Here is a 19,350-nt window from a genome sequence, read left to right on the forward strand (position 1 = left end):
CTATTAGAGTGAAGCAGTTCAAACGATGTTGGTTTTTGTGGTGGAAATCGATGGGGTGCAGTACGAAGCTGCTGACGAATTCATATTTATTGGAACCCTAATTACATGAGATAACGATGTTAGCGGCGAGGAAAAAAGACGTGTTGCAGTTGCGAATAGGGCTTTCAATGATTTACGTATTCTGCCAACCACCCGTAAGCTACCGGCTTCCCCAAAAATTACTCTATATGAATCGCTGATACTCCCTGTTGCGGCATAGTCGTTGAAGGAAACAAATTATCGAGGGCTCGGTTTGTTTGAGACAAGAATACGTTGCGTTCAACACTCGGTGGCACGGTAGAAAGTGGAGAATGGTACAGGCGCGTAGACCACGACCTTTATCAAGTATACAAACATGCTGACATCCGAAGCCTGATAAATCACGATGGACTACAGTAGCGCGAATGTCAGAGGCTAGACCAGCTAAAATTAAGCTAAATAGAAAAACTGACCGGTGTCGTCAAATTCGGTGCAGACCCCACACTCACTGGCCCTGTGCAATCGAGGAAGATGCGCGTACGGCGAGCGTTCAAGGAGACTGGAGACTGGCAACCAAAGATTCGAGTTACCTGGAAATCTCAACTACATGCGGTCGTGATTCGGAGTACCGGATTGTTCAGCAACAATGATGAAGATGATAATAGCAAGCCTCATGGATAGGTGAAGTATGTATACTTTATATATGTATTTTAGTGCGATAAAATAGCTAATGTAAAGCCAATATAATGCTAACGCATTATCTGGCTGTGTTTTTATTCGTTATGCCCTATTAAGAATTATAATAGACATTAATAAATTTGAACATATCCAGTATACAGCATAAGGACGCGCACTTGCCGTGAATGACGAAACAATGAGCTTCTGCTTTAGATACACTAAAGGCAATTTTCGTACATTATTCAAATCATGTGAGAACCGAATTCCGTAGAAATAAAAATATTTATCACATTATGCAAAAATAATATTTTTTTTTGAATGAACCAGTTTTAGTGCGAAAGGGCACAATACCTAACTTAGTTAGTATTTAGCGTTTCGGATTCTCCTCATCAGTAACTAGCACCTTCTTGGTATTAGTTGGATGCTAAATCGAAACTAGTACCAAGATTGGCTCTAGTTAGACGCTAAATCCAGAAAGTCATACGTCTTGCATGAACATAAACGACTGACTTCTTCCGAGTGATGTCTCGGAAGTCGAGCACAGAAGTTCGGGCTTTGCTGATGGGAAAAGTGGAAGGTAACAAGAAGGCGCTAGTTACTGATGAGGAGAATCCGAAACGCTAAATACTAACAAAGTTAGGTATTGTGCCCTTTCGCACTAAAACTGGTTCATTCCAAAAAATTATTATTTTTTGCATAATTCCAGGCGTTTGGTCCTTAAACCAAAACACTGTTTTAGATTCCACTTTTCCCATTAACAAAGCCCGAGCTTCTGTGCTTGACTTCCGAGACATCACTCGGAATAAGCCAGTCGTTTATGTTCATGCAAGACTTATGACTTTTTGGATTTAGCATCTAACTAGTGCCAATCTTGGTACTAGTTTAGATTTGGCATCCAATTGGTACCAAGATAGTGCTAGTTACTGAACAGGCGAATCAGAAACGCTTAATACTAACTATTTATCACATATCAGTAGAGAAATTCCCATTACAGCTCGTAATTGTATATTAATTTTGCTCCCTTTTCGTGCATTGTACAAAATAAGAAAACAATAACCAATTGAATCTATTCAAAAGCATAAGTAGTGCCGATAATAAGACTTCAAATTTGACAGTTCTGCATCGGTGCTTCATATTAGCATTAGTAAAGCAGAAAATGGGTTTTCAATCTACTCTGTAATGACACAATATTTCGCCTTTTCTCAGTATAGACTTATCATATAGGTTTTAGCGGCCCATGAGGACTATCCTAAATGCGGATATCAGGCTACATGCTAATGCTTATTATTTGAGTAGAAACAGAGAAAAACAAAAATAACTCAACGACCTGTTCTTTCCCCGCTTAAATTCCCACAGTATCTCTAAGGCGAAGCAATCATTGTTTTTGTTGTATAGGAGTTTGTCATCAGTTCAAAACTGTGCTCCCGCTTGAATGGGATATTGTATATCCCATTCAAGCGGCATGTCGCTCCAGAGAGCTCTGTTTACAAATTTGTTGTGGTGTCATTAGAAAAAACACTGGAGTACTATTCAGAAAAAAGTGCTATATCACCTTGTACTCGAGCTTGTACGCTCTTTAAAGTCCATCGATAAAGGCAGCTCAGATTCCTTTCTTTGTTCGTTTACGTGCTTACAGGATGCTTTTGGATTAGGCTGGACCTAAAATCAGTTTTCAACGTTTTCACCATACAATGAATTCCTATCGCTTAGGTTTATTCTAGAGAGTTTAAAGCTTCCAAACCGCGAAAAAACTTTCCCAACTCCATGTTTTTAAATGAGTGCAATGGTAGTCCTAGAATAGGCCAGTAAACTCATTTTTACAGTTAAAACATCCGATATCATTTAATATTTTTCATCCAATTCATACATCTACATAAAAAAACACCTAACCTATTCTATTGTAATTTATTTTGTTGTGGGATGTGGAAGGGAATTAAACACAGAAAAAAAAATGCCCGGATCGAGCGAGTAAAGGCGCTATAACTTAGGCGCATTAGCAACAACAGGTCTAAATACCTCTGTCCCATCCCAGAAAGGAAGACCAAAGGAGTGACATAAACCCTCTTAGCAAAGTCACTCACACTGATTTATTAAACCCCCATCAAATTGAAACGGTTGTGTACAGTTGTCCACGTTTCTTCCTTATTCAAGGTTCAAAATTATCCGTTGATTAAATTACTCATTAAATGAATAATGCGATTGCCGTATAATTTTGAATCATCTTTATTTCGTACGCTGCACAGTTGGCCTGGCCGTTTTAATGCTTGTGTCATATTCAATATGTGCCACAAACATTAATAATGACAAGAAAAATTGTGGGCGAACGCATGCAATTTTCCAGGATCCCTACATGTATTGGCTGTGTATGTGTAGGCTAGACTAGACTAGACTAGACAGAAAAAATTGCCCGAATCAATGATAACTTTTCTTTTTCATGATCTAGTGTACTACTATTCAGGAAATTTATGCGTTAATGTTATGAGGAAAATAATTGTAAGGAAATTTACTTATTTTAATAAAAATACGTAAAAGATATCTAGTGTCTTCAGCAAAGTTTTTCGGTGTAATATTTTTTAAAAGTTTGCCGAAGACAAAGTTTAGATGTCACTACTAAGTTGATTAATCATTCATCTGTCAACAGTCAACACCAAGAAAAGGGTATTTCATGTTCTGAAACATTTTCAAAGACACTCCACCGATCCATACATAATTAACAAAATGATTACTTTTGGCCAACTTTTCACAGTTCTTAACCACTGTTCGACTGACAGCAGAAAAAAACAAGTGTCACAAAAATTGAATAAAGTAATGACGTATTTTTCTGCTTGATAACCCAAATTTAAAATCAGATTCGGATCATGCAAAAAAGCTACAAAAAGCGATTAGACAGATCAGAAGATAACAACAAAGAGTAACCAGAATCATATCTCGTGTTGATGCTTGTTATAATTTTTTGTTATTTTAACTACTATCGAGACCAGAATTATAACACAGCTTACGAAAATTGCATTCCATTTTAATTTTATTTGACTCTGGTCGGGTATTCTTTTGATAAAATAGAACTGATATCAGCATCTTCAACGATCATACATTTTGACGTCCTCTATCTCTGTTTTGACTCGAAGCGGTGATATATAAAATCTCACCTTTCCTTCTCGCAAAAAAAGACCGATAATCGTATCCTTGAATTTGATTCGACCTGTTTTCCCTTTCCTATATTTCATTATTGGATGTCCTTACGTAGCCGAGAAAAAGGAACACGGACCTGACTCACTTGACGGGTTTCCGGCTTACGTTGTCACGCTTGCAACATTCGATAGTGCAATCCTGTAATAATGTCCTTTTTCCGTCCTTGACGACCGGGTAGCAGAGCTTAGCGAAACCAACAAAACACACATCAAACCAGGCACCATTCCGCCATGAGTGAAGGGGCAACCAATATCCACTTTAAAACATTCGTGTACATATATTTTTAAAACAAGTCTGTTCCACGCCGATTTGCTTTGCACTTGTGGACTCGGTCGGTTTCCTCCACCGTTCTTCTTCTTCTTCTAGTTGTTGTTTTGCTTACAACCCTAAAACGGGCAGCGATTGTACAGGAATTTCAAAACACTTCAAACACTAACCGGCTGGCAGAGTAAGGATTGGGGATCCGTTTTGTGCGAACGCTCCACCATCTCGGACAGACACCAACACACTGATGCCGCGTTGCGACGACAGTCCGTACCGTAGGTACATACAACTACGAAGCGGGAGCGGTCTTCTTCCCACATCAAAACCAAAACAAATCACAAGAGTCGACTGATTGACTTCGACTATAGCACAGCGAACATCGCTGGTGCTGGTTGGTACTGGTGAAACGAAGCCCGTGTCTGTACACAATCGCGAGCAAGCCGGTTCACGACCAGAGCAGGCGCGTCTCGCGCTCTCAATCTCTCGTAATCGGTTTCGCGCGGACTCACGGGACTCGGCGCGAGAGCTATCGTTGTCATCGTTCTCGAGGTTACGTCAGCAGCAACGCAAGCAACTTGAACGGCAACCATAGAATAGCTAACAAGAAGCGTTTGTTCCGAAGAACTGTAAACTGCTCCAGGAATTGCCACGACGAAGCCGCAGGCGAGCGCGAGGATTCTGTCGTAATCGCTCGATCACGACGACGACGATCGGACCGTGGCGGCAAAAGTGGTGCGCTATGCGCAGTGACAGATTTTACAGCGAGTGCCGTTTTTATTTTTTCGGGTTTCCAGGCGACCTCAATTGACTGGGAACTGGGGACTGCTGGCCGGATCGACTCGTGCTGGTGTGGTTGGGAGGTGACTGAAGGATTATCGATCGATTAGAGGGTTTGCACATGGATTCAATTATGCCCAACGATGATGACAGGCAGAATTGGGTTGCTCGGACTTATTTGGTTGGGGCTAAATAGGTAAAGTAGGCGTTGCGGTGAATGGAAAGACGTGGCTACAAATTAACACCTGAGAATTGGATTTCGGGAGATACGCTGCGAGAAAGCGGCACAAACAATATTTGAATTTCGTTTAGGGGAACATGGAGAGACTTGACCAGGTTTTCAGCTAAAACTGCATAAATCTTAAAAAAACCTTCAATCCCTCAAAAGTCATTGAGATATAATGTGCAAAGTTATTGTGTGTCTTCATGATTTTTTGTAGAATTTTTAATTTCATTTTTGAAAAGTTACAAAAGTTTTTCTGTGATCGTTTTTTTTTTGGTCAAGTCTCCCCACTGCGGGACTTGACCAAGGCGTGGGGAGACTTGACCAAGAGAATTTTGAAAAATCGTAACAAAAAATAATGACATAAAATATACTGTAATTATTTTTTTCCATATTATCGAGGTCCTTAGGTAGCAGTAAATTCGATAGATTTCGATTTTCTAAATGCATTTCTTTTTAAGGATTAACTGTAACCTACTGCTTGCATTGCGTGTTCACACTTCACGAAATCAGTCCTACTGTTGCTAACTTTGTTTATTAATACTAAAATATAAAGACTTATGTTTGAGGTGGGATTTTTTTTATGGCGTGATTAACATTAACAGTTGATACCAAAGCATAATAAATATCAGGAATTTTGCGTCTTTCTTCAGCTAATTGCCACTTGGTCAAATCTCCCCATAAAATCTTGGTCAAGTCCCCAACATTTGTTATTGCGTTCAATGTCATGCAAATTCTAGTAATAACTATTCCAATGTTCCAATTTATGTGAAATCATTTCACTACTTCACAAGGATTAAGATGGTATATTCGTGCATTAATAGGCATTAGTAGTCGAGTAGATATGTCCATACAAAGTTTGATAAAAAATTACATCATTTAATGCAAATTTATTACTCACGTAATATTTTCTGTAAGGAAAGGATTTTTCATTACAAACTTTTAAAATTACCTTAACGGATCGCAACAAGTAGAAAAATATTTTTGAAAAAATTTATCATATTCATAGTCCACGAAGTAAGTCTTGTGAATAACAATTTTATTTTTATTGCCAACTTTGACAGTTTAGCGGCCCTTACACTTCAATATTTTTGTCAATACTAGTATTAACGATATTGTTACAATATTTCAGTCCCGTTTGAAATCCACATCGTCAATAAAAAAAATTCCATTACACGTTCAATACTTTTGTCATAACACTCTAGTATTGACAAAAATATTGAACGTGTAAGGGCCGCTTTTGAGTTTATGATGTTAACGTGCAATCATACGAGAAAAACGAGATAAGAGGTATGCAAAGCAAATAAGCGACAGACTGGCTTGCTATAAAAAGAACTAGCAACCCTTCTCGCGAAGAAAAAATCTGTCAAAAAACGAAAAGTTTTACCTCCTAGGCTTCCTTTTGCTGCGATAACTTTATTAACTAAAATCTTGCTCTATATAGTTGGCTAAGAATAATTGGTTGAGAAAATAGTTAAGAATAATAGTTGGTTCAAACTTGACAATTTAGCCTAGGATAGCGTCGTATTCCAGTATTATAGCGTGTCAAGCATTTTTATAATTTTGGTGAACGTTTGTCAATATTTATTTATTTATTTAACATAATGATATCCATCGGTCTTTAGAGTCTAAGCGTACAGTTAGGATCGGAAAAAGTCCAACTGAATTGTACATTTTCATGTCATTCTCTCAGACGGGTACAAAAACTATCTTCTTTTCAATAACAGACACTGACAGTTGGTACAAATAGTTATAAATAACAATACATCTGTAGGCGCCGACAATGCTCTACAGAACTAACAACAAGGTACAGCTTCAAGTCGTCAGCTCCAAGCAGCAATGCGCTGGCTCCAAGCAGCAATGCGGTGTCGTTAAAAAATAGTACAAACAGTAGAGGTCCCAAGTTACTCCCTTGTGGAACACCACACTTGTTGGAAAATTTTGACGATATGAAGTTGTCTAATTTACTTAATTCTTCCGGAAACTGTCAAGTGAGTTTCTGTGGATATAGAATATCAAACGATTTTCCTGAATACGAGCAAATAGGCTAACATTGTTAGGGTTACCAACCGAGCTTATTTTATCATCAGGTGCATTTTGTTCCAACATGGAGCTATTGGTGCAGCGTCTTCAGTCGTCTTTCAAGTTCTCTTTAACATCCGCTTGATAATTGTCCAATACTTTTCCTATTCGGCGGATTTGCGGGTAGTAGGGTGGATTAATATCCTTGTGGACGAAATCCATTCTATTATCCATCGTTTTTTTCATAAATTGAATAAACAATCAAACAATATTGCTAGCTTGTTGGCAAAGCTGGTGTGGTTGGGATGCGATCAAAGGATTATCGATCGATTAGAGGGTTTGCACATGGCTTCAATTATGCCCAACGATGATGACAGGTTAAAAATATTGTTAAGAAGAAAAATAGCAGGTTCAAACTTGACAATTTAGCTCAGGGTAGCGTCTTATTCCTTTATTATAGTGTGTCAAATATTTTTGTAATTTTGAAGAACGTTTGTCAATATTTATCTATTTGTTGAACATAATTATATCCACCCGATTTAGGAGTCTAAATGGACAGTAAGGGTAGGAAAAAGCCCAACTGAGTTGTACATTTTCATGTCATTCTCAGACGGGTACAAAAACTACCTTCTTTTCAATAACTGACACTAACAGTTGGTACAAATAGTTATAAATAACAATACATCTGCAGGCTCCAACAATCTCCTACAGAACGAACAACAAGCTACAGCTTCAAGTTGTCAGCGTAAACTAGTTTGCAGCTAGCTCCCAGCAGCAATGCGATGTCGTTGAAAAATAGTACAAACAGCAAAGGTCCCAAGTTAGTCCCTTGTGGAACACAAGACTTGTTGGAAATTTGCGACGATAAGCAGTCATCTAATTTTACTCGTAGAATTCTTCCGGAAAATGTCAAGCGAGATTTTGTGGATAAAGAATATCAAATTATTTCCCTGAATGCGAGCAAATAGGCGAACAGTGTTAGGGTTACCAACCGTCCTTATTTTAAAGGACGTGTCCGTAATTTTGGCGAGTTTAGGAAGCGCCCTTTGTTTTACCTCAAATATCCTTAATTTTAGACTCAAACCTAGACATATTTCAAAAATTTTCAGATCAGGTCAATTCCGAGAGAATGAAACTTTTCAATTATAATTTTAATGGGCCTTTACCTTCCATCGGTTTCTGTCAATGAAGTTACTTGCATACCCTTAGCGACTCAAATTAACTAAAAGATTTTCTATCATACAAAAAATGAAGTTTGATTCCCTTAAAATACGGACGCATGATTTATTCTGTAGTAGCGCATCTATTGATGGGATTTAGAATGTTGTGATAGCGATTTATCTGGAAAATACCACCTGGCCTGTCAACATCAGGTACATTTTGTTCCAACATCGAGCTATTGGTGCAGCGTCCTCAGTCGTCTTTCCAGTTTTCTTAAACTTCCGCTTGATCATTGCCCAATAATTTCAATTTTCTATTTGGCAGATTGGCGGACAGTTGGTTGGGAGCACGATAAGTCAACCGTTTGGGGACACTGTAGCCCACTACTATAATGTGAATTATTTTGACAGATAAATTGTGCGTAATTTCATGCGAAAAACGCCAAAGCGAAGTGAAGAGGACATAAAGAACACAATTGCATCTGTTCAAGATGACGCCAGTATTCGATCGGCTGCTAAACAATTCAAGGTTCTGTCCAAAATATTTCGTGCTCGCGTGAATGGAAAGAAATTGTTAATAATATAATAATTTATGGTGTTGTTGAAGTAGATAATCGAGAAACATGATCAAAAAAGAGAAGGAAAAAGAATCCAAAAAATGCTTCGAAGCGCAAACGTAATCGTCGCACAGCTAAGCAACTACGTGAGCCGGAATGCACAACTTCAGTTCCACACTCTGGCGACGACGAGGACACCAAAAAAGTCATTCGCTGGTTTTTCGACATTTTTGTTTTTGAAAAAAATGCGGACACCAACATGAAACATATGCTTGGGAGCACGATAAGTCAGCCGTTTGGGGACACTGTATCCCACTACTGTAATGTGAATTATTTTGACAGGTAAATTGTGCGTAATTTCATGCGAAAAACGCCAAAGCGAAGTGAAGAGGACATAAAGAACACAATTGCATCTGTTCAAGATGGCGCCAGTATTCGATCGGCTTCTAAACAATTCAAGGTTCTGTCCAAAATATTCCGTGCTCGTGTGAATGGAAAGTTCTCGTCGTGAATCAAGGCGCGTCTGATATTTCGCGTGAGTTAATAATATAATAATTTAAAGTGTTGTTGAAGTAGATAATCGAGAAACATGATCAAAAAAGAGAAGGAAAAAGAATCCAAAAAATGCTTCGAAGCGCAAATGTAATCGTCGCACAGCTAAGCAACCACGTGAGCCGGAATGCACAACTTCAGTTCCACACTCTGGCGACGACGAGGACACCGAAAAAGTCATTCGCAAGTACAAAGCCAGACGCAGCTGCTGAAAACAAATGTTTTTTCAACATTTCCTTCCGCGGTTTCATGCCTTTTGACATCATTTGCCACATCCTCATTTTCTTACTAGAAAAACGTCAATGGTTTGTATGTATTATTTGTGTTACTTAATTTTTTTAAATAACCTGCAATACTCATACTTTTTAAATAAAAGTTGAACCACTGATTTTCCAGGCTGTTCAATGTTTTATTTAACCTCTAATCCGGACCTATCGTACATCCAGATCTCAAAAACGTCGAAAAAAGTACCTTCGCCTTATTGGATTCAAAAATCAAATTTTTGGATTTAACAATCATTATTGCCAAAACGTTGCATAACATTTCCAAGGAATGCTTGTTTGTCAAAATCAGTGCAAAAATACCATCGCACGACCCAAGTAATAATTGAAGTTTTATAGCATGCTAGAAGTGGAATCTAAGTTTTTTGAGTGGCTATAAAACAACCATAAAACCACAATTGTTACCTGGGGGGCTCGCCAAAAACTGACCTACTTGATCCCACTCTACTCTACTATTCGACCGAGCGAGTTAGCGTTGTTAGCACGGCCCCTTTGTCGTCAAATGAACTGCGACATACGTATAAGGCATGGCCCAGAAGAAAAATTCATCAGTTTGCTTTGCTGATGCCATCCCGAGCAAATTCTCATGGGTTGAAACCCCATACAACCGCATAAAGATACCATGAATATGGTCCACGCCAAATTTCATAACCATCAAAACACCATGAAATGGTCTCAAAAATCCATAAATACACCAACATATGGTTTTTGAATGGGATCTTCCGGACCATGGTGATGGTGTTTTCATGGATTGAACCATGGATTCCAGACACTATCAAAACACTATGCTGTGGGGATGAATTTGGACCATGAGCATAGGGGCATAATGGGTTCTTCGTTTGCTCGGGATAGCTGCAGCAGCAGCATGATTACAGTTGTCCGTCAAACGCAGATCGCTCGTTAGTTAGCTAGAGGCCGTTAATAGTGGAGGATGTGGCACCTCAGCGAAATACGTGATTTTATAAATCAAAGTGCCGCTTGGCCGTTTGAATCATTCATCGCTCGCCTGCCAAACGAGCAACATCACGACTATAGCGTACGGACGATGAAACGAATGGGTATAGAAATGCTATGGTATGGTTCGAGTTGTATACAATCGATGATTTGCAGAAAGGTTTGCTAGGGTGATTTTGAATTGAGTTCAGCACACTGCAGGATGCGACGCACGGTGGCGGATCTTTGAAGAAGACGGATTAAACTTAAAATGTTGCCCAATTTGGCTGAACATCACAAATTAAGCTAATTTTGGGGGTGATGAGCTCATTTTTGGTGTCAAAAGTCATAAAATATCAGAATCATTTTTCCATACAGTGTTATTGTACCTTTCTTATGAATATGATCCCATTGTAATATTAGATTTTCCGTTACTGTTCACTTATATCAACGATATCACAAAAATGAAGAGCACTTCTTTAAATCCATTGTATAACCGTGTTGATTTACTATAGATTTGCTAATTATATTGCACAAAATACCATGCGCCTCCATCTCAGTAACAAAAAAATACAATCTCCTTAAATCAGTTTGCGCACCGAGGCGCAGAACGCACACCATGATATTCGAAAAGTAGAGCTAAAAAGTGTTATTTCAGAAATTGTAGCTGATATCAATTACAAATGGTTGGTAGATAACAAGGTATAGAGAATTGCTTGGAATTCGAAGTTATTTATCAACTTAATGAAATTTCTGTAGTTCTACATATTTTTGTCTATTTTTTGAGAAAATATAAGTTTTTTTTTAGAAATTGTAGTCGAAATCAATTACAATCGATTTGTGCATAAAAAGATATAGGTCGTCCCTTTGAATTCGACGACATTTGCGAACTAAATTAAATTTCTGCAGTTACACGTATTTTTGCCTATTTTTTGAGAAAATATAAGAACTTTCAGAAATTGTAGCCGAAATCAATTTCAATTGATTGGTACATAAAAAAGTATAGGTCGTCACTTTGAATTCGACGATATTTAAGAGCTAAATGAAATTTCTGTAGTTCTACGTATTTGTGTCTATTTTTTGAGGAAATTGTTATTTCAGAAATTGTAGCCGAAATCAATTATAATCAATAGATTCATGAAAAGGTATAAGACATCGCTTTTAATTCAAAGTTATTTACCAACTAAATGAAATTTCTGTAGTTCTACGTGTTTTTCTTTATTTTTTGAGAAAATATAAGATTTTTTTTCTTTTAGAAATTGTAGTCGAAATCAATTACAATCGATTGGTACATAAACAGGTATAAGCCATCTTTTTGAATTCGACGATATTTGCCAACTAAATGAACTTTCTGTAGTTCCACGTATTTTTGTCTATTTTTTGAGAAAATATAAAAAATGGTATTTCAGGATTGTAGCCCAAATTAATAGCAATCGATCGGTTCATCCTAAGTATACCCTAAGTCATCGCTTTCAATTCAAAATTATTTACCAACTAAATGATTTTTTTTGTAGTTCTTCGTATTGTTGTTTATTTTTTTTAGAAAATATAAGATTTCTTCTTTCAGAAATAGTATTTGGAATCAATTACAATCTATTGGTATCTAAAAAGGCATAGGCCATCCTTTTGAATTTGACGATATTTTCCAACCTAATGAAATTTCTGTTCTTCTACGTATTTTTATCTATTTTTGAAGAAATATAAAAATTGAGGTTTCAGAAATTGTAGCCGAAATCAATTTCAATTGATTGGTACATAAAAAAGTATAGGTCGTCAGTTTGAATTCGACGACATTTGCGAGCTAAATGAAACTACTGTAGTATTTGCGTCTATTTTCTGAGAAAATTGTTGTTTCAGAAATCGTAGCCGAAATCAATTATAATCAATGGATTCATGAAAAGATATAAGTCATCGCTTTTAATTTAAAGTAATTTACCAACTAAATCAAATTTCTGTAGTTCTACGTATTTTTGTTTAATTTTTGAGAAAAAAATAAGTTTTTTTTCGTCTAGAAATTGTAGTCGAAATCAATTACAATCGATTGGTACATAAACAGGTATAGGCCATCCTTTTGAATTCGACGATATTTGCCAACTAAATGAACTTTCTGTAGTTTTACGTATTTTTGTCTATTTTTGAGAAAATATGAAAAAGTGTATTTCGGAATTGTAGCCCAAATTAATAGCAATCGATCGGTTCACCCTAAGTATACCCTAAGTCGTCGCTTTCAATTCAAAAGTATTTACCAATTAAATGAAATTTTTTAGTTCTACGTATTTTAATCTATTTTTTTGAGAAAATATAAGATTTCCTCTTTCAGAAATAGTAGTTGAAATCAATTACAATCGATTGGTATACAAAAAGGTATAGGCCATCCTTTTGAATTTGACGATATTTTCCAACTTAATGAAATTTCTGTTCTTCTACGTATTTTGTCTATTTGTTGAAGAAATATAAAAATTGAGCTTTCAGAAATTGTAGCCGAAATCAATTACAAACGATTGGTACATAAAAAGATATAAGTCAGCGTTTTGAATTTGAAGTTATTTGCCAATTAAATGAAATTTCTGTAGTTCTACGTACTTTGGTCTATTTTTGAGAAAATATTAAAATTTGTTCTTTCAGAAATTGTAGCTGTCATCAATTACAGTCGATTGGTGTATACAAAAGTATAGGTCATTGTTTTAAATTTAAAGTTATATGACGATTATTTAAATTTTTTTTGAACTTCTTCGTATTTACTGATTTTTTTCTTTTACGCACTATTATTTTGTAACTTGTAACATACAATATTGCGTTTCTCCGCGTTTATACGAACATTTTGATATAATAAAATCCATATGTACTATGTAGAACTATTGAGTAAACATGTTACATTTCAAACCGCAAAACTAAACAAGGCGCAAAAAATTGAAACAAAATCAAAACCACCTAAAACCTCAAAAAAATTTTTTTTTGAAGATCTACAATCTATTGCATACATTACAAATCTAGAAGCTCTAAGAATTTAATTGGTCTAAGGAGAATTAAAATTGAATGACAAACGGCCGAGATACGATTGTTTGAACAGAAAAGCTCATTTTGTCTGTACTGACATTCAGTTACTGTTTCTACAATTACTTCGGATATACAAGTTTGTTTTCCATTATTTTGTGATCACCGTTTTTGTAAAAGGCTATCCAATAGTGAATAAAAATTTGAAATCAATGGACAAACAACTAAGGTATGGCAAGCCCCATTTTTTTGCTGACTTTGTTTTACTCTTTTTGCTATAACTTACGGCAGACAGACAACTTTATTCTTCTAATTCTCATGTCAAAATGCTTTGGGGAGTTCGTGAGTACCTAGAGTAATGCACTTATTGGCACACACGTTTCATATTTCAGATACCCGTTATGCGTTTTTATCACAAAGGCATCGTAGAACATGCTTTTGTAGGTATTTCTAAGGCACGGGCGGACTCAACTGGGTTTGTGCTTCAGAAATCAGAATATATTGGCTGAAATGGCACGTTCCCCGTATGTAGTCGAGAATTTGTGCCTGACTGTGTTTTTTCATCATTTCCTGAGCGGAAGGAAAGGACACGGAGGTGTGGGGAAATAGGATTGGACGGGTGGGAAAAATAACAGCAAAAAAAACAAAAATAAACAACAGGTAAGTTAAACTCACAAGTAGTTCAACTTACCTGCGAGTAAGCCTAAAGCTCTTTATCACATTGGATAAGGAACTTTAGTGTGTCTCTGAGTTGCAGTCGTCCAAACATGGTTTCGTCTATATAACGACGGCCGAAAACTCGAAATCGCAATTGCGCTACTGCTGGACAGTTGCATATCAGATGATATGAGGTTCCGTAGTCGGATTCACAAAGATTACATGAAAGAGGACTCAGCGCGCTGAACAGTTGCCATGTGATAATTAAGTTTGCAGTGGCCGGTTAAAGCCCTGGAAAAATGTGGTAGATTTTTCGAAATCATTGGCCACGGTTGTTCTAGAAACGCCTTTGTTTGGCCTTTTACTCTTTTTGCTATAACTTACGGCAAACAACTTTATTCTTCTAATTCTCATCTCAAAATGCTTTTGGCAGTTCGCGGATGCCTAGAGTAATGCACCTATCGACACACACGTTCCATATTTCAGATACCCGTAATGCGTTTTTATCACAAAGGCATCGTAGAACATGCTTCTGTAGGTATTTCTAAGGCACGGGCGGACTCAACTGGGTTTGCGCTTACTTCAAGCCGGGAGTTTGTTGGATATTTGATTTAATATGTCCTTAATGTGCTCTAAGCCAATTTGGTAACAGTGTACTAACGGTTGAAGTACAACTCTGACCATAGGTTACTACCCATACTATAAACCAATAACAGGTGGTCATAATTATACATGGAGAAAACTTTCGCTTGCACCGCATTCCTTCTAAATCCTACTATTGTTCGATTTCCAATCAGGAGTTACAATTTGACAGCGTCTGTAAAACTAACAGCAGCGCAGCAAGTGGCACCACGAATTACAAAACTGCTTCATAATCAACCGATAATAGCACTAAACCAAATCCCGGTGGCCAACCATCAACGGCCGATTTCTCCCATCCGAACGAACAACACAACTCGCCTCATTAGCCTCGATACCATAAATCAAAATTAGAACACTGTTCACTGGTTCGCTGCCGGTGCTGACCGTTTGTCCCACTGAAATCGTACAGTCTCGTCACCGTTGGGACCAGGCGGGCACCAGAGAACCGAGATTTGGCCACCAAAAAGGCAGCCCATGGAGAGCCACCGAAACTAAACCAAAAAAAAAAAATGCTATTGCTCAATGAACCGTTCACAGACCGTCGTCGTCGCATCGGTCGCGGCGCACTCACGCTGGTTGCCTGCCTGCCTGTCCACCCAATAAAATCGCTCTAACTTACTTCGTCAATTATACAGTTAGATTAATTTGATTTTCCACTTTCAATCTGCTATTATTACTATTGCGCTCGGTTGCTTCACGTCCCATTGAATCTGTCGAGTTTTCTCAGTGCGCTCGAAAATTACAAAACTTTGTTTTTATTTAATTTTAAATGTACCCCCGCGCAACCGCCATCTTTACTTGAACGCCACCCTCCGGCAGCGCCGGATATTCCTGTTAAAGTCGCATCCGACCATGATAATTTTTAAGGCCCTGCCTTGTGCCGTACAACCGATACACCCCAACAGGGACAGGGGGCGGACTAATAAACAACTGTGACGAAATCAGTGAAGCAGAAAATAGATAGCGTGGCAGAAACGGGGCGCGCACACAGCAGAAGGAAAAGGAGTGTGAGACACAGAAGGAAGAGAAGCAACAAAAAAAATACGGCCGATGGAGGTCAATCACCGCTCGAGCTAAGCTAGGCTAACTCTCAAGCACTAGCTAGCTAGCGCTGTTGGCCACAACCTTTTTCGAGAAGCCTGCCTGCCTGGCTGCTTGCTTGGTTGGACCGCCTGGCCTCCTAGGCCTGGAGGAGAAACTAGACGTGGCATGGTCGCCCCATCGGGCCTGGTGGTGGTGGTGATGGTGGTTAGCTCTCCATTCGTAAGTCGCAACCGGCACGTTTCTTGGCCCGCTTGGTTTGTGGCCTTTTTCCAGCGTCGGTTCAGACCAAGCTAGGCCATGCCAGCCAGTCAGACCAGGCACCACAAGCGCGCAAAAGGAGCCATAAAAAAGGAAAATACGGACAAAAAGGAAAAGGAAAATGATGTACCACACAGCAGCAGACACGGTGATAGGAGGGGGCACACGGGCGAGGGTAGTAAGAAAGAAGACGAAGCGATAAAGCATGCAATTTTCTAGTTTTTTTGCCGCTGCTCCTCCTTCTTCTCCTCCTCTTGCTTTTCCTAACTTTGGCTCAGGTTAAGCTGGTGTGGTACTTGTCCACTGTGTGTGTGTTTGTGAATTTTCTCCAGCCAGTGCGGTTTTCGAGTCATTAAACTTTGGAATTGGTTTTTGGGCTAATTTGAAACCGATAAGGCACGTTGTCGATCAGCTGACGAGAGGTTTCTCAGGTGACGTCAGGGGAGTATGTTACCAAATTTGGCTCAGTAGTATGTGCTAAGATTATCTCGGCTACGTTTTCGATAGGTCGTAAGCAATAGAACAATAGAAACAAACAGAGTTATCGCCATTATACCACGCTTCTCTTATCTTTTTATTTTGAAAATTAGCATTCTTATTGACAAGTTCCTTCGGAAGCGATTCAATGCCATTTTCTATGCAATGCGACATACCAATTCACATTTATCTTCTGTACGATCTGGCAACTGATTCTCACTCTAAGAAAAACTGCACGACTAGTACTACAATCGTTTTATTTAGATTTTGATATTTAGAAACCTTCCCGGATGGGGCTCGAATATACAACGATTAGTTTACGAGACCAGCGCCTTATCATGTGTACCACCGACCAGGGTGAAGCTTTCGTTGTCGATATCTAAATTGACATGTAATTCAAATGCGCATGAACATAAGCATAATGACGCTACTCCGGGATTGAACAGAACAAGCGAAATTACACAGAGAACCAACGAATGGGGCCTGGGAGTAGCTATCCATCCTCAATGTGCCACGTTTCGAGAGTTCTATACTTTGAAAGGCCAATAACGGCGCCGGCCACGTCCTTATAATCATCGGGGAAGGAGGGGAATGTTAGTGTAACAAATGTTTTTACGGGGACCTTGTATACGTCTGCATCTTTACGTTTACCACGAGAAGCAGTTATGGATAATAGGATGGGGTAAAGAGTTACACACATCTGGATTCACCTTAATAAGTGATATGATCTATGCAACTCTCAGAAGTTTTATCATTTGTTTATTGCTCTGGGCAGCCGGCTGCCGAGAATTTATGATAGATTTATCGTTTGTTGATGTAATTTTGAAATGCTCAGCTTATAGCGAACACAACATTCCCTTAATAATACAATATAATAAAAACCGATTACTTTTAGTGTCTCGAGACATTTGTCGAAATACCTTTGTAATCATTATTTATTAGAATATTATTATTCTATTATTAGAAATGTAGTATTAGTATTATTATTAGAAATGAAATGACAATTATGTACTGGTTTCTTTCTCCGCGGACTATTGATTCCAATGCTCCAATTATTCGAGCGCGGAGTTATGCTATCTGAGGCGCATTTTAAACGGTATAAAATAAGTACTTCCGAAATACCTGAAATGACTAACTTTGCATGTCGAGTAATTAACCGATGACATGTGCGCGGTTTTTTACTCGAATTACTAGAACAAGATGGGAGACAGTAAGAACAATTAGAAGCTAACTTGTCACCTTTTACCTAATCAAGTTAAAAAAATTTCATATTCATGAAGAAATATGGTTGACATGACATAATATAGTGCACGGACTACTCCAAAGCACATGAAAGTACTCAATATGTTGAGAACAATTAATGTAATTGATTGAAGATTTAATGGACTAAAAGTAAACCAATAAATACGACAGTAAAACAATTGTCATTTGTGCTGATATGACTGCCGCAAATAGGTAACTAGTTTTAGATTACTTTCGCGAACTGTCAATTCTCAACCCTCATACATAATTGAGTGACCTTTGACTCAGTCAAGACCATACGTATATCCCACGCGCATTAAATGCCCAGTGGATTAGTTTCCTAGGTAGTCGAACAAACACTAAACAAACGAAAAAAATTGTTTGCTCCATCCAAAGAAATGTCAGCCCGATTTCTTTGATTTGACAGTGCCTTACAATGCTATCAAATCAAATGAAGTCACATGCGACAAAATATGTGCAATTCCGAATGTAATGAAATAAACATTGCTAAATTATTTGCATTAAAATAAGATTGGAAAAAATTAGTTGCATAACCAAGGGGGTTCATTTTCAAAGATAGCACTGTTGATAAATCACTTCATAAAAAAGGTGATAAGGGACGCGAACGAAAATAGCTGACCACCGCCCTTAATTAACAAGCAATTTTAGATACCCGAAAAGTCATTACGAAACGAGAGATACATCATTTATAGTAACGTCAAAAAATTACTGAAAACATCACTACGAAAAACTTAGAAACATGCTAAAAATATAACTTTAATTGAACGTTTGTGATATAGGGATTATAATTCGACAAAAATATATGAATTGCAGATAAGCACGAGAAAACCCATTCATGACTACAACAAGTGATATAAGCTTAACAATGTTTCAGAGCTCCACGATTTTTTGGTGAGGTTGTTAGTTTTTAAAAGCATATAATGGGTATTGATTTTAAATATTGCCATACCCGTGACCGTAGAACATGTAAGGTAAAAATGTAGCTTAAGCTTACGAAAGTCGTCTTTATGCAGCTCCATCATATAAGACATACATTCAATAGTTTTATCGAGAAAGGAAGCTGTACGCTGTGCTCGACAAACTACGTGTCATACGACATATATGTTCTGTCCCCGCTTATTTCTACTAATATCATTTCAAACATCATGTTAAATTACGGAGAGGCGGAGTCCCCCACGTGTATAGCTTGTCGAAACTTCTACCCAAATATTTCCAACGGTATTAATGTGTGGGACTCGACGAATTCCATTCAATCCAAGCAGATCCAACACACACTCTTGAACATCATCAACTAAACCACAAACGATTGCCCATCCGGTAGAATCTGTTCATGCAGCAATGGATGCTGAAACAGCGAAGAC

At 37.9% G+C, this 19,350-nt stretch overlaps 1 protein-coding gene across 3 annotated transcripts in view; it reads right to left on the minus strand.

Annotated features, from left to right (window-relative positions):
• LOC131685171 (protein tramtrack, beta isoform) overlaps nucleotides 1-19,350 on the minus strand; it is a 108,952-nt gene that overhangs the window by 77,801 nt on the left and 11,801 nt on the right. Inside the window, exon 1 of one of the 3 annotated variants that reach the window (XM_058968693.1) lies at nucleotides 3,971-4,438. The exons of the other annotated variants lie outside the window; for them this stretch is intronic. The gene's annotated coding sequence lies outside the window, so the exon portion shown is untranslated. Of the gene's footprint in view, nucleotides 1-3,970; nucleotides 4,439-19,350 lie in introns of those variants that run through there. 3 annotated transcript variants of the gene reach the window in all.

The sequence above is a fragment of the Topomyia yanbarensis genome, chromosome 2 (assembly GCF_030247195.1).
Source record: "Topomyia yanbarensis strain Yona2022 chromosome 2, ASM3024719v1, whole genome shotgun sequence".
Lineage (NCBI taxonomy): Eukaryota > Metazoa > Arthropoda > Insecta > Diptera > Culicidae > Topomyia > Topomyia yanbarensis.